General features: G+C 36.8%; 1 protein-coding gene across 13 annotated transcripts in view; it reads right to left on the bottom strand.

Annotated features, from left to right (window-relative positions):
• The window catches only part of MCTP1 (multiple C2 and transmembrane domain containing 1), a 606,796-nt gene that overhangs the window by 11,989 nt on the left and 580,755 nt on the right, over positions 1–14,052 (bottom strand). The window lies entirely within an intron of this gene.

Raw genomic sequence — 14,052 nt, forward strand, 5'->3', positions numbered from 1 at the left:
ACTATGTGGATACTGCTTAGATCATATACAAACTAAGCCTGACCACCTTCTTAAAAATAATAGTCATATATATTTTATACGGTAGTATATGCTGTATTAGGTTCTAACTAAACATTTTTTCCCCTTTTGGTGCTTAGTTCATTTTAAAACATACTGAATTTAAGCAAAGCTGGTGTGCTCCAGGTAATGGATGGGTAGAGATTGAGCATTAAAGCACCTAGAGAGTGGTGTGACCCTAGGAGAAATGTGTGTATTTTGCAATTTTAGACCCAAAGGAAGAAACATTGGTGGCCTTTCACAATTGAAAATTCTGCTTAGTAGCCTGGCATCACAGGCACTTGCCTAGGCTGTTTAGTGGAGACCATCCAACCCTGATTCTATGACTCCATTCCTCCATGCCAGCTTGAATATCTATGGAAATGTAGATCCAATTTCATTACTTTAACTTCTTTTGAACACTTGCACACTATGCCAGAACACTTGAGACCTCATGTGGCAGTCAGTGCTTGCTGAAAGCAGCCAGGAAGCTAGAATAATAATGTCATGTTGCACATTTACATACTGACTTTCATTTCAGAAGAGTCTAAAGCACTCTACAGTGTGAACACTTGGCCAGGGCTGGCATCCCGCCACCTCAGAAACTGCGGGCAAGTGAATGACAGATGTGTGTGCCTCCTCCAAGGACAACAGGGTACACTGGGACCAAGGACATGGAGGCCAGTTTTATAACGATCTTTGTTATAGATACCAGTTACTTAGAGCCTTAATTTTAAATTTAATTCACATGGGAGAAATTTGTCTATTATTCATCTTGCTTATGCCAAAATGGATTGTCAATTAGACGAGACGCATAAAGCTTAATAACAGTATTGGGAACAGCTAGTTAGCTACTTAGGGTTCCCTACTGTCTTCAGAAGTCACCATTCACTCGTCATGACAGATGTTGGTGCATCAATTTATCTTTCACACTCTCCAGTAAAAAAAAAAAAAAAGTTAGTTTCACCTATACCACTGTGCACGTTAGAGTAAAATGAATAACCAGTGGCTTTTTCCTGTTCCTTTCAAAACTGCAAAGTTGGTCTGCCCCAACTGTGTGTCCCTTAGTATTCTCATCTCAAGCATCAGCTAAGTTCATTTATGTCTGTGAAGCAAAATACTCATAAATATTTAGCGACATACAGAATAAGTCAAACGAGTTGAAGCATGCTGGTTGTACAATGAAAGTCCATTGAGAATGTCTTTCAGCTCAAAATTATGTGAAAAAATATTTCACAGTAACAAAATATATGAAATACCTAGGTAAAACCTCAGCAGGAAATTTACGAAATATATAAAAAGTTTTTTTTTTCAGTTGAATATATAGGCTTAATGAAATTTCAAGCAAATCCTAATGTTTAGAGTGGAGAAAACGGGGAGAACTTAATGTTTCTAAAGTTTGTTGGACAAATAGGTAACTATAGCTAAGAAATTTTACAAAAGAGAAATGAGAAGGCATTCAGTGTACCCAGTATTTAATTAAAATGAGATATGGGCATCAAAAGATTGGCATATGATAAGGTGCCATGCACAAAGGAAATAAGGAAGTGTTGTTATTGGGTAGTTGTGTTAACTATTTGGGGAAAGTTATGTTAAATCCTACCTAAAATAGACATTCACATCTGAGATAGATAGCCAAAAATCTATCTTAATATGTGCCTCAAATAGCCCCAAATACATTCCATATTAATGTTAAGAAGTTAAAAACAATATCTACCATAATCAAGTTGGCTTCATCCCTGGGATTCAAGGCTGATTCAACATACACAAATGAATAAAGTAATTCATCACATAAACAGAACTAAAGACAAAAATCACGATTATTTCAATAGACGCAAAAAAAGGCCTTCGATAAAATTCAACATCCCTTCAAGTTAAAAACTCAATAAACTAGGTATTGATGGAACATACCTCAAAATAAAAAGGGCCATTTATGACAAACCCACAGCCAATATCATACTGAATGGGCAAAAGCTGGTAGTATTCCCCTTGAAATTTGGCACAAGACAAGGATGCCCCTCTCTCACCACTCCTATTCAACATAGTATTGGAAGTTCTGGTCAGGGCAATCAGGCAAGAGAGAGAAATAAAGGGTATTCACATAGGAACATAGGAAATCAAACTGTTTCTGTTTGCAGATGACATGATCCTATATCTAGAAAACCCTGTTGTCTCAATCCTAAAGCTTAAGCTGATAAGCAACTTCAGCAAAGTCTCAGGATATAAAAATCAATGTGCAAAAATTTCTAGCATTCCTATACACCAACCATAGACAAGCAGAGAGCCAAATCATGAATGAACTCCCATTCACAATTGCTACAAAGAGAATAAAATACCTAGGAATACAGGTAACAAGGGAAGGGAAGGACCTCTTCAAGGAGAACTACAAACCACTGCTCAAGGAAATCAGCGAGGACACAAATGGGAAAATATTCCATGCTCATGGATAGGAAGAATCATTTTTGTGAAAATGGCCATACTACCCAAAGTAATTTAAAGATTCAATGCTATTCCCAAACTACCACTGACCTTCTTCACAAAATTAGAAAAAACTTCTTTAAAATTCATATGGAACCAAAAAAGAGCCCGTATAACTAAGACAATCCTAAGCAAAAAGAACAAAGCTGGAGGCATCATGCTACCTGACTTGAAACTATATTACAAGGCTACAGTAGCCAAAACAGCATGGTACTGGTACAAAAACACACATACACCAACGGAATAGAAAAAAGATCTCAGAAATAAGACCGCACATCTACAACCATCTGATCTTTGACAAACTTGACAAAAACAAGCAATGAGTAAAGGATTCCCTGTATAAAAACAGTGCTGGGAAAACTGGCTAGCCATATGCAGAAAATTGAAACTGGACCCCTTTCTTATAAAAAATTAACTCAAGATGGACTAAAGACTTAGATGTAAAACACAAAACTATAAAAACCCTAGAAGAAAATCTAGACAATACCATTCAGGACATACTCACAGGCAAAGATTTCATGACAAAAACTTCTAAAGTGAACATTTTGATTTGGTTGCAATGCAACCAAAGCAAAAATTAACAAATGGGATCTAATTAAACTAAAGAGCTTCTGCACAGCAAAAGAAATCAGAGTGAACAGACAACCCACAGAATGGCAGAAAATTTTTTCAATCACTGACAAAGGTCTAATATCCAGAATCTACAAGAACTTAAATTTACAAGAAAAAAAATCATTAAAAAGTAGGCAAAAGACGAACAGACACTTCATAAAAGAAGACATTATTATTATTATTTTGACATGAAGTTTCACTCTTATTGCCCAGGCTGCAGCGCGATGGTGCAGTCTTGGCTCACTGCAACCTCCGCCTCCCAGGTTCAAGCAATTCTCCTGCCTCAGCCTCCCAAGTAGCTGGTATTACAGGCATGTGCCACCACACCTGGCTAATTTTTTGTATTTTTAGTAGAGATGGGGTTTCACCATGTTGGCCAGGCTGGTCTCGAACTCCTGACCCCAGGTGATCCACCCGCCTTGGCCTCCCAAAGTGCTGGGATTACAGGCGTGAGCCACTGTGCGCAGCCCAAAAGACATTTATACAGCCAACAAACTTATGAAAAAAGCTCTACATCAGTGATCATTAGAGAAATAAAAATCCAAACCACAATGAGATACTATCTCATGCCAGTCAGAATGGCTATCATTAAAAAGTCAAGAAACAACAGATGCTGGCGAGGCTATGGAGAAATAGGAACACTTTTACACTGTTGGTGGGACTGTAAACTAGTTCAACCATTGTGGAAGACAGTGTGGTGATTCCTCAAAGACCCAGAACCAGAAATACCATTTGACCCAGCAATCCCATTACTGGGTATATACCCAAAGGAATATAAATTATTTTATTATAAAGATACATGCACATGTATGTTAATTGCAGACTATTCACAAAAGCAAAGACATGGAATCAACCCAAATGACCAACAATGCATAAGCGATAGACTGGATAAAGAAAATGTGGTACATATATACCATGGAATACTATGCAGACATAAAAAAGGAACTAGATCATGTCCTTTGCAGGTACATGGATGGAGCTGGAAGCCATTATCCTCAGCAAACTAATGCAGGAACAGAAAACCAAACACCACATGTTCTCACTTATAAGTGGGAGCTAAACAATGAGAATATATAGACAAAGGGAGGGGAACAAACACTGGGATCTGCAGGTGGTGTGCAGGGAGCAATGTGGGGAGGGAGGGTATCAGGATAAATAGCTAATGCATACAGGGCTTAATACCTAGGTGATGGGTTGATAGGTGCAGCAAACCACCATGGCACATGTTTACCTATGTAACAAACCTGCATGTCCTGCGCATGTGTCCCAGAACTTAAAATATAATTAAAATTTTTGGCCGGGCCCAGTGGCTCATGCCTGTAATCCCAGCACTTTGGGAGGCCGAGACAGGCAGATCACCTGGGGTCAGGTGTTCGAGACCAGCCTCAACGTGGAGAAACCCCGTCTCTACTACAAATACAAAATTAGCCGGGCGTGGTGGTGCATGCCTGTAATCCCAGCTACTCAGGAGGCTGAGGCAGGAGAATCGCTTGAACCTGGGAGGCAGAGGTTGCGGTGAGCTGAGATCGCACCATTGCACTCCAGCCTGGGCAACAAGAGCGAAACTCCTCTCAAAAAAAAAAAAAAAATTAAAAATTTTAAAAACGTTAAAAGCAAAAATGAATTATAAAAAGACAATACAGGGAAGTTATTTACTGACCTTGGAATAGGAAAGAACTTTCTAAACATACAAAAAGTAAAAGAAATTACAAAGGAAAATAATTTATAGCAATGGTTACATAAAATTTGAAACATGTCAAAAGTCATAAATTTAAAAGGCTAAGTGGGAAAAAAAATCAACAAATGCTACAAATGATGGGATGATATTTCTAAAATAGTAAACATCTGAAAATGTTTTAATTGCATTTTTGTTTATAACAAAAAGACTAACAGTATGTTGGATGAGATTAATTATAGTACATACAATTGATAGATTATGAAATCAGAAAATATTTAGAAAGAATATATAATGACATCAAAAACGCTTATGATCTAATATATATAGTGTAATCCTAATTTATGTTTAAAATGCCTATGTTGGGGAAAAAAAGGATGAAGGAGATGCATCAAAATATTCCAGTAATGGAAGTTTATCTTCTTCATACCTTCCTGTAATATTCAAATTGTTTGCAATTCATATTTTACTTTTGTAATAAGAATATTTCCCCAATTTTCTTTAATATTACTAAAGGAAGATGGTTAGAAGAAATAAATGAACTGGTACTTGGCTTGTCTATTTTTAATATTTTTATGAGCTATCTTAAATTATTTTTGGAAAGAAATGGAATATAAACAGACACTCATTAAGTAGTGTAAAGTACTTTTCTCATAATTCATCCAATACTCACAACCATCCTACAATGTAGTTATTTTTCTCCACTCTACAGAAGAGGAAACTGAGGCTCAGGAAAAAGTGACAGAACTTGGGTTGGGACAATGCCTGGCTAACTCCAGAGTCTATACTCTATAATAACCATATGACCTTCCTATTCAATCCAGGAAGGTTTCAGTTCCTACAAAGAATTCCTTTGAGATAAAGAAAAATGATTTCAAAATGTTTCAAAAATGCAGACACCATAATCTAGCCTTGAGAATCATCATAGAGCTAAAATCTTGAGCAAGAGAATGAAATCCAGAAACTTGATTTGAAGGTAGAAAGTGAAAGATGTGTTAGAAACCACCACATTTAATGTCAATAAGGCAAGCAAATATTAAATGCAGGTAAGCAAATATTAAATGCAGGAACTTCATTAATAAGATGTAATAACTTGAGGCATCTGTGAAGAAAATTTGTAATAGCCACTTTAAAATCCAAGTGCTGATGTATGATTATTGGCTAAGGATTTTTAAATATTCGCTCATTCTTCATTTGCTTTGTTACTACTGCACTCCCACCCAGTCCACTGCCACTCCCTTACCCTCAACTGCCAAAAGACAAAATAAGATGGTTTGTAATGTTGGTGCAGTTTTGAAAAGCAAATGCTTTGGGATAAAATTTTCCTTTTAAAATCTGTCATCAAATTCTATATTCTTTCATTGTGGTCTCCAACCAGTGAAGTAATTACTCTTTATATACAGTATATGACCCAAAACTGCAATGGATAGTGGAATTGCTGTGTTGCATTCCAATGCTTCATACTTTTTTCAATAATGTTCAATACTTTATTGTAGAGAATAAATTGGTACATTCCTTTATTGTTGTTTTTGCTTTACTTTATAAAGCAGCTTGGATGAAAGAAATATCATAGAGTAGTTAATCACCCAGTCTTGGTAGTGACACTGTTTTGTTTTTTTTTTTTTAATGCATTATTAAGGTTTCTTTTGAAGATGCAAAAAAAAAATATCCACAACAGCTATAACCATGAATCTGAGAATATGTGAGATTTATATTGCACAACTATTTCTAATGATTCTATACAATATTTCTAAAAGCTCTCTTACTAGGTTTTAAATAGTCCCTAAAACATCACTAACTGTAAAAGTTGAAGTACAGTGATTCTTTAATATATACCTACTTTACTATGACATATTGCAACAGAAAGTTAACTAGATTCTTCCAAAGAAGTACCTACCACCTAGTTTTGAGATATTTAAGAAAATCTAAAGACCTAAATAATCAATAGGCATACCTTACATATTTGAAGAATCCTGTTCATCGACTTTCAAGCCAAAATGACAGATTCTCCCCTTCACTGAGTCTGTTCTAAATGGAAACATGAAGCCAAAGTGATAGACATCGGGGTGAATATTCTGGGACTGGTTTTTCCTGCTGAGCTGTGTCCTAGCTTAGTCATTAATACATTTAGGAACCCTGCCATAGTGGTCATTGTCAACCATGTTGAGAAGTTATCTGTTGAACACCTGTGCTGTATTAATCAGAATTAGCAGGTATGTAGAATATATTTGCTACAAATATTACTATTATAAAATCAATGTTATTTCACCTCCTAAGGTGAGAGAGTCTTCAGAGAAAGGGAGAGCTGTTAAATCTTATGCTACAATAATGAACATAAAATGGAACTATATATACCAGGGCATATGGTCACCTTATTATTTCCTGGAGGAAGTATTTGGATTTGAGATACCTTCTATCCCAAAGAGCTAATTAATCTTTATCATAATTTTGCTTCTCCTTTAAAGTCTTGCTTACATAACCTTTGGCAAAAGGTGAATGGTAAGGTTGATATTTGCTATGAGACATAATTATTTATTATAGTTTACCATTGATTGGAGCTCTTCTTTGGACAAATATAGACTCACATAGCACGACGTCTAAAATTATGTTTGGAATATGTTTATGTTTCCCGTGATGGATGCTAAAGATGGTTTTGGTGTACTACTTTCTCTAGTTCACTTAGTCAGGTGCCATGCAAAAGAGACTTCCTCTCAGATCTATAATTCCAACCTAAGGAAAATACATTAGATGAGAAGTATGGAGTGGATAAAGGCACAAAAAGAAGTGATCAAATGTTTTCTCTGTGCCAATCTTTCTTCTTTTTCAGATATAAAAAAAACATGTTTCAACCTGAAATCTAGAATACTGTAATTCTCAGCAGTTTGGCAATTCAGAGTCCCTTGGCTACTGAATCTTATCTAAGTGTCTTACTCAGTTCTTACTGTTATCAAATCTTGTGCAGTTTACTTGGTGCCTTGCCTCTCTTCCTGATATTAGCCTTGAAAAATAGAAACACTCTATTGAGACACTGAAGTTATTTAAGGTTAACAGGATATTTAAGGTTAACAGGATAAATGGACACCTTTTAACAAGATAGTATATTTTTCTCTTAAAACAGTTCTCAAACATTTTGGCTTATGTTAAAAACAAAATTTTGAGATATTAGAGGGAATTCTCAACTATATGAAACATTTTATGCATGTTTAGTTTTGTACCAGGTGACTCAGTGTTAACTTGTCAGAGTCTATTTTAGAAAATGATGGTAAATTCTTTATAATGTTACACTGAGATTTTTTTTCCCTTCTGCTGACTTGGCAGAGTTTTTTTTGTTTTGTTTTTGCTTTTTTCCAGAATGAGTCTTTACCTGGTTTTAATATTTGCTTCCTCTTTTGCAAGCAGCCTTATGCTTTTCAGAGCTCATTTCTACTACATAATTTGTGATAGCATTTAGTTGTGCTTTACCTTGTTGGCTTAATCTTATACATGTAATTTGCATGCAACTTTAAAGGTGATTGTAATGTAAAAAGAATTTGGAGAGAAATATACCCTGGGCTAGACAATGCAAACAACAGGCATTTTTAAGTGGCAGCTGGCACTCTAAATGTTAAAATAAAAGCCAGGAAGGAAAGAATGGAAAAAAAAAGAAAAAGTGAGGAAAGAGAAAGAAGGAAAAAAAGAGAGAGAGAGGAAGACACAAAGGAGAAGAGGGAGAGGAAAACACGGAAAGAGATACTCTAACGGATAGAAGATGAGAAGACTGAGAAGCTGACTGACTATGAGAAAGGGAAGGAAAATGTCTCTGGTCAGAAACACAAATGACATAAAGTCAGGACAGAAACAAAACCTGCTAACCATATTAACTTCTAATTCAACAAAAATTATTTGTAAAAGGCTGTACATAAAATATTTTTTATTAAATGGAAATAAACCTTACAGCAAGCATCCAGCAATACAGATGGACTTGTTGTCAGGAGGGAGAGTTCCCTGGAGCCAAAGACTGAAGAACCCCCCAACTTTTGCTTTGAGATGAGGTCTCGCTTTGTTGCCCAGGCTGGAGTGCAGTGGCTCCATCACAGCTCATTACAGCTTCAACCTCCTAGGCTCAAGCAATCCTCCCACGTCAGCCTCTTGAGTAGCTGGGACCACAGGTGTGCACCACCACATCTGGCTAATTTTTTTTTTTTTTTTGGTAGAGACAGGGTCTTGCTGTGTTGCCCAGGCTAGTCTCAAATTCCTGGGTTCAAGCAATCCTCCCACCTTGGTCTCCCAAAGTGCTAGGATTACAGGACCACCACACCCAGCCAAGAAAACCCTTTTTAACTGTCCTGCAAATATAGTCAGCCCTCCATACAATGGGTTTGCATCCATTGATTCGACCAATGGGCAGTTACATCAGAGACTTGAGCATTCACAGATTTTGGATATGATTTTGGTATCCATGGGAGGTTCTGGAATAGATCTCTCAAAGTTACTCAGGGACCTGTATTTGAAAGATCTTAAAAGAACCTTATCAATATCAATGTCAAAACCTTTGACTTAATTGCCCAGCCAGCAGGCAGGAAAAAGGGGCCTTATAGATTATCCCATCTCAGGCTTTTGTCCCAGAAGTTCTGCTTTCAGATGGACTCCAAGTGAAAGGGCCAAAGAGGACTAGTTCTAGGCTAACTCTGATAGAAGCCACAACAGAAGCTGTGAGGCTGAGGCTCCCAAGTATCCAGAGATTTAAAAAAATGAGTAACAAAGGCTACTTTCAACCAAGATAACACAAGTTTTGAGATAAGAATTTGTATGCCTCACAGGGTTTTCTGTAAAATCAAAATGAACAGATTGTGGAAAGGTTTTGAAATGTGAAAGCATGTGAACCTGTGAATTACGTTGAAAATAAAGCACAAGAAAATGTGGAAGCACACTCAGGATTACAGGTCACTGCCTGTCCTTAGACCTCATTTGAAAAGAAAAGAAAAAAAAGGTGAAATAAGATGTTTATTAAAATCCCTCCTGGTTAGGTTTACTCATTTTACAGATAAGATAAAAAGGACTGTGAATAGTCTCTGCCCTTCAGAGTCCATTGAAAGCTTATTTGAGAATAGTTGGTGGGTGGAATTTCTCCTGCTCTTTCTACAAGCTCAGTAGTTAAAGCTTGAGTGAGAATACCAAAGCTTGAGTGAGCTCAGAAACACTGAGCTCGTTTCTGATTCCAGATAGCAAATGCTGGGCTAGGTTTTTTGTGTGTGTTTCTTAAATCTCAACTTCTAATGAAAAAGTTGTAGGATGTACATTTGTTTTTAAAAAAAACTTCTTTTGAAATTGTTTACTTCATTTTCAAATATGTGTTTGAACATGGTTGAAAGTTCAAATGCAGAGCTGAGAAGGCAGTTGAGAGTTTAGAGAAGGCGGTGGGCACTAGATGACCATATTTAGAAGATGAGTAGATTTCTTAATAACTAGCTCTCTTGCTAAGTATGGTTCAAATGCTGCTTCCATCATTTTCTTAGCGAGGTGATTTTGAGCAATTTATTAACTTCTTCATCTGTAAAATGAGGATAATAATTCAACCTACCTTTGCAATGGTTATAAAATTAAATTAGTTTAATCCATTGAAGCCATAAAATCCATAAATATCTGGAACATAGGAAGTGCTTGGTAAATGTTAGTCGTTAATATTATTAACAACTTGAAGAGACTGAAAAAGGAAATCCTACTACACTTTTAAAAGTTAAATTGTATTAAATCTTAATAAAGACAACAGAATTTTCTCCTTTATATCTCAGGAATATTATTTCATGCTTGTAAAACTTCTTTGTCATATGTATCATCATATATGATCCTTACAACTATCACACGAGGGTGATGGATATTATTCTCATTCCCAGCTTGAAGAAACTAAAGATCAGTTGCCTAAAGATCCCCCTCAAACTTCTGCCTCAATTTGTGCTCACTCTCCTTGGGTGCCTCCAGTTGTTTGTTCTCATCTGAGATATGGGACTTGAAAAATGGCACCTGAGCAGAAAGTTCATTTGTTTACAGTATTCCCCACCCACTGGAAGTTGTATGTCCTCTGAAGGCCACTGGTTATACTCATAAGATGCATGCCTTTTATCATGTGATTTTATCTGTTAATGCTTATTCAGTTAAAACTATCAGAATCAGCTGTTCTTCAGTAAGCCTCATGGCTGAATCAGCGCCAGAGTTATTTAATCTTAAATAGCACAAGTTCTGTTGCTAATACACTTACTAGTGCAGTTTTTAACCAAAGAAAGATTATGATTCTTTTATTATGATTATGTATTTTGTATAAGTTACAAAAAGTCATATACACAAGGTATGGGGCCCGCAAAGTTTTTTTCTTAAATAGATTTGTTATGAAAATAATCACATCTTTTATAGGACTTTATGGCTTATAAAGCATTTTTAATTTATCTTTTCACTTGAGGTGGCAGGGTCATATGGTTCCTCCATTTTACAGATCAGGAAACTGAGGCTTGGAGAAGCTAAGTGTTCATTACTAGTTAAAAAGAGTTCCTGGGGCTATAACCCATGTCTCATGGTTGAAATTGGGCTCCTTTCAGGTCACTGTCAAAAAGTTGTCGAGTCCCATATGGTATTTTTTCGGTACATTGTTTTAGATATTTAAACTTGGGTCTTCCCCAAAACTAACCTTGAGTTATAATCAAATTGTGTGAGAAAAGAATCATATTAGTATTAGAAAAACAATGCTCTTTGTGACATCTCCACAACCAAGTAAGAACTGCTTTGTGAAATCCAGAGGCTATTTTTCTTTACAAATATTTTACAAGACAAACTTATACCTTTCTAAAAAGGCACATCTGTTGTAAATTACTCCCTTACAGAAAGAGAGAATCACCATCCCTTCTCCCCATCTGAGCTTAAAAGAGATTTGTTCATATTCTAAGGCTAGCATAGACAAAACAGCACAGGAAAGAGGAGGTGGTCAGCAGGACCAGGGTTCAGCTTTGCTTAAAGTAATTCCACATGCCCCATGACCATTAGCTGTTTTTTATTTCCTGCTCTAAAGATCCATAGTGAAAATAATCTGGGATAGGGAAAAGCTGCACTTATTATTTTTTTTCCCCAACAAGATGCTGTGTTAGCAAATAGAAGATATGAGCCACCTTCAGCAAACCAAGGTCTTTAATAACCCATTTTTCAAACCCTACTGGTATTTCCTTTCCAAACAAAGATGGACTGCGACTGGAATCAATTTCATCATTTGTATGGTTACAATTGCCAAGTTTCTGGAAATAATCGCCATTTAAATACTGGATAATATTTTTACATGAAGCCAACAACAGTTTTATTGCTATTTAATTTCCATGATTTGTTTGTTTGCTGTAAGTCTTCAGTGTCTGCGAGCATGACGTTTGGGGATAGGGAACAGTCTTAAGAACAAATCAGGATAAAAGCAATGTCAAAGTCATGTTAAAGGCCTGACTTGAATCCACCAAATGAGAAATTAGCATTAGGAAAAAATGATTTGCTCCACCACTTTGGGCTTTTATTTCTCAATTTCCTTATAAGCTGCAAAACAGTAACATCATCCACCACTTTCAGACCTTGGCATAATGCAGGAAACCCAGAACAGGACTGAGAATTCAATTGTCCTCCTTAAGATAATAGAGTTCTTCAATGAAATTCAACAAAACATAGCAGATGTCAGTATAAATAAAGGGCCTGGCAAATTTGAGGGGAACTAGGCCATCTTTCTCTATTGATGCCATATGTAGCACATACCTGAATAACAACTTAGTGTTCTATGGGATGCTGCTGATATATGGGGTAGGCCTGTCCCCTAAACCCCTTCCTTACTGCAGAGTAAATCACTAGAACAGGCTCATTCTGAGGTCAACCTGGAAGAAAATTCCAAAGGCCTACTTTATTCAGCTTATGATAACGTTGGTTACTTAGTGGTGTGGATCATGATGCATTTCAATTTATTTGAGGGAGAAAGGGCAAGAAAAAGATGAGAATCAATTTCAAAAGTGGCTCAAATTCTTAAACTAGGGATGGCTATTGGTTTAACAGGATAAAACAGTCTTAAGAACAAATCAGGATAAAAGCAATGTCGAAGTCATGTTAAAGGCCTGACTTGAATCCACCAAACGAGAAATTAGCATTAATAAAACAAGTTCTTTAGAAATGGTAGTTTATGTATCTGCATCTTAAAATTCTGCATTTACAATAAAAGTGGGACGGGCAGGGATTGAGGCTATGATGTACTTTCCTGGGCCTGTCCTAATCAAGCCGAGGGATGTTGTAGGCTTAAATCCTGTTGTGCATTTTACGAGTCATGTGACCTCTCAGATACTTGGTTTTCTCTTCAGTAAGACAGAGATCATATCTACCCGATAAGAGTTGATGTGGGAACAGAATGAAATCGTGTGTAAAGCAACTGGCATGCTAATAGATACTATATAAATACTAGTTTTCTTCTCACCCACTGTCTTTCTTCCCAAAGGGTAATATTTTCATTTTTTCTGCCTGATTTCTCTCTCATTTTCTTTCCCCCCCACTGGCTAGAGTTTGTATTTAGGGGCCTGCTTATCATTCACTTCATTCATGTCATCTCTTCATTTGAGTAGTATTTTGTTTAGCCAAATCTCAATTGATTTCTTTTATTCATTTACTCAATAAATATTTATTGAACACCAACTACATATCAGACACTGTTCTAGGCTCTGAGGATACTGGGCTCTGGGGATACAATGATAAGCAAGATAGCACCAAGCAAATACATGGATAAACAAACAAAAACAGTAGATAGTAAAAAGCGCAATGAAGAGACCTGAAATGGGTACATGGGCTGGACAGTGACCTAGTGGTCAGTGAGGGCTGCTCTGATGATGAAACTCTGTAGTTGAGAACAGTTTTGGTCAGGAAAACAGAAACTACTCTAAGTATTTAAAACAAAGGGAATTGAACACAAGGAAGTAGCTACACAGGTGATGGAAGAATTGAGCATCAAATAGAGTGTGGCAGACATGAGCAACGCAGAAAGCCACCAGCAGAGGGACGTTACTGAAGCCCAGATGATGATCACATGGACCAACTCTGTGGCAGGAGTGGCACCATGGAGCGGGTGCTTGGCAGTACAATATTTGGGATTATGGAGGGATCTGTCTGGTGGAGAACTGAACCACAGAGGAGACCCAGTCACCTAGTCACTGCTGGATAATGTCCGTGAAACCAGGGAGACATATCAAAGGGGATGAGGGAGAATGAGAGAAGAGAAT

The sequence above is a fragment of the Gorilla gorilla genome, chromosome 4 (genome assembly GCF_029281585.2).
Source record: "Gorilla gorilla gorilla isolate KB3781 chromosome 4, NHGRI_mGorGor1-v2.1_pri, whole genome shotgun sequence".
Taxonomy (NCBI): domain Eukaryota; kingdom Metazoa; phylum Chordata; class Mammalia; order Primates; family Hominidae; genus Gorilla; species Gorilla gorilla.